At 40.1% G+C, this 2,600-nt stretch overlaps 1 pseudogene; it reads left to right on the top strand.

Moving 5' to 3' along the window:
* The first annotated feature begins 296 nt into the window (after positions 1-296).
* Positions 297-1,259, top strand: LOC149846697 (protein PHOSPHATE-INDUCED 1-like; annotated as a pseudogene).
* The last annotated feature ends 1,341 nt before the right edge of the window (positions 1,260-2,600 follow it).

Here is a 2,600-nt window from a genome sequence, read left to right as displayed (position 1 = left end):
TAAGGGAGCACTAAGTACGCTGATATACACAGTGAGTTACAGTGCATTGTGTTTTTGAGAGAGAGAAATCTCAACAGAGAGATTTGTGCACAAGAAATGAAACAGTAAGAAGAAGAAGGAAGTGCGTTTTGTTGTGAATCAACGTGATTAGCATTTGGACTCGTGGAATCATTGTTCTCTCCAAGTGAGAGCACACATCTGTTGAGCAAAAGCAAGCATCATCGATCCGCTGTTTTTCTGCTTCCGCAACAACCTGAAAGGTATGTATTCGTATCTCTTCAGTATAGTATACAAAGGATGGAAGTGACTTCTCTTGTGAAGTTTCTTCTCTTCTTGAGTTTGGTTCATGCTTGTCTTGGACGGAGGAGGCTCACTGCTTTAGTGCAGCCAACCCCTCTTGTGCTCACTTACCACAAGGGTGCCTTGCTCCAAGGCAACCTCCCCCTCAGTATTGTTTGGTATGGGCAGTTCACAGCTGCTCAGAGGTCCATTGTGAGTGACTTCCTCAGCTCTCTTAACCAACAGAAGGAGATGAGTCCTGTGTCATCATGGTGGAAGCTCATAGACAGGTACATGGTCAAGGCAGGCAAACCAGGGACAGCTACAGTGGTGCTAGGAAAGCAGGTCTTGGATGACAAGTACTCATTAGGAAAGTCACTCGAGAGGGCACAAATAAGTGAGCTAGCTGCCAAGGCTGCCACCCCTAATGGCATCACTTTTGTCCTCACATCCAAGGATGTTGCAGTGGAGGGATTCTGCATGAGCAGCTGTGGCCTCCATGACTCTGCTCCTCTACCTAATGCTTTGAAGCAGAGGTTTGCTTACGTTTGGGTAGGTGACTCTGAGACCCAATGCCCAGGACAGTGTGCTTGGCCATTCCATCAGCCCCTCTATGGGCCTCCGGCCCCACCTTTGGTGGCACCAAATGGCGATGTGGGTGTGGATGGAATGGTCATAAACATTGCTAGTATGTTGGCTGGTACTGTTACCAACCCCTACAAGAATGGTTTCTTCCAAGGCCCAGCTACTGCTCCTCTAGAAGCTGCATCTGCTTGTCCAGGAATATATGGTAAGAACGCATATCCAGGGTATGCAGGGGACTTATTGGTGGATCCAAGCAAGTGGTGCGAGCTACAACGCGAACGGAATCAATGGGCGTCGGTATCTATTGCCCGCACTGTGGAACCCAGGTACCTCTGGTTGTTTTACCCTTGTGTAGAGATTAAGGGAGAAGAAGATTGGAAAGAAGATGGTGGTGTTTTCTATGGATTAGGTTGGGTTCTTTCTCACCTGATACAATTTTATTTTATGGTTTTATAGACAATTATCATGCAACTTGGATGAGACACCATGCCATATCTACCATGTAACTTGGCTTCAGATTTGATTGAAGTGACAATGACTCAACTAGGATCTAAAGCTAAATAAACATCAAGAGGATGTTGGCCAAGTCGAATTAAGGGTCAACCTTGATCCGGACCATACAACAACAACTACGCCTTCATCCCAAAACAATTGGGGTCGACGATATGAACCAAAAAAGAAAATCATTCTGGGTCTTCCACATGAATCCTTCTCCGATCATTTCAATCCAATGCCATGTCCTCAGTAAGGTTCAAAGCATTCATATCCTTTCCTATCATCTTATGAAAAAGATGAAATATATGAAAAAAGATTGATTTTGCCCGTATTTTTGCAGAATAGGGTTTCTATGGGAACCGATTTTTGCAAAACAGTAAGATAACATATCAAATGAGCTCTAAAAATCAAGAAAATTGACATAGACATTGTTAACAACCCTAAAAATAGCATATAATAAAAAAATAAATTTAATAAATATGCTAGAAACAAATATTAAATTAAAAAGTAAAATCAGGTTGCTGAATAGGATATTCTATACCTATCATGGTGTCAGACCAGAATAAAATATCAAACAGAGATGAAAATTCATGAAATTTGACAGGGATAAACTAGACATGAAGACAAAGAGATCCTCTTTTATAGAGCAGAAAAATAATCTCCAGTTAGGGAGATATGATTTTGGCAAGATGCACTTGATTCTGACCAATGCCTGATGATTCAATAAAAGTAGATTTTGATTCTTGGTAAAAAAAATAGCAAATGATCTGAAAAAGATCACCAAAATTATATAAAAAAAACTAGACATGCAGACGGATAAGTCACTTTTTACAGATTGGAAAGATCATCTTTGGTAAGGGAGATATCACTCTGGCAAGATGATCCTAGATTTGAGCCACGCCTGACGATTCAAAAAAAGCAGGCTCTAGTGTCAGGATAAAATAAAATAACAAATGACCATTAAAAATTACCAAAATCACATGAAAAAAATTAGGCATATAGATGAAGAAGCAAAATTTTATGAATCGAAGAGATCATCTTTGGTTAGGGAGATATCACTCTAGCAAGATGCTCTTGGATTTGAACCATGCCTGACAATTCAAGAAAAGTAGGATCTGATTTTAGGTTAAAATAAAATAGTAAAAGATAGTAAAAAATCATCAAAATCACATGACAAAAACTAGACGTGCATACAAATAATCCACTTTTTACGGATTTAAAAAATAATCTCTGATTAGGGA

The sequence above is a fragment of the Nuphar pumila genome, chromosome 2 (genome assembly GCF_984573655.1).
Source record: "Nuphar pumila chromosome 2, dmNupPumi1.hap1.1, whole genome shotgun sequence".
NCBI classification, from domain to species: domain Eukaryota; kingdom Viridiplantae; phylum Streptophyta; class Magnoliopsida; order Nymphaeales; family Nymphaeaceae; genus Nuphar; species Nuphar pumila.
Note: the sequence above shows the minus strand (reverse complement) of the source record. Positions and strands in the feature narration are given on the sequence as shown.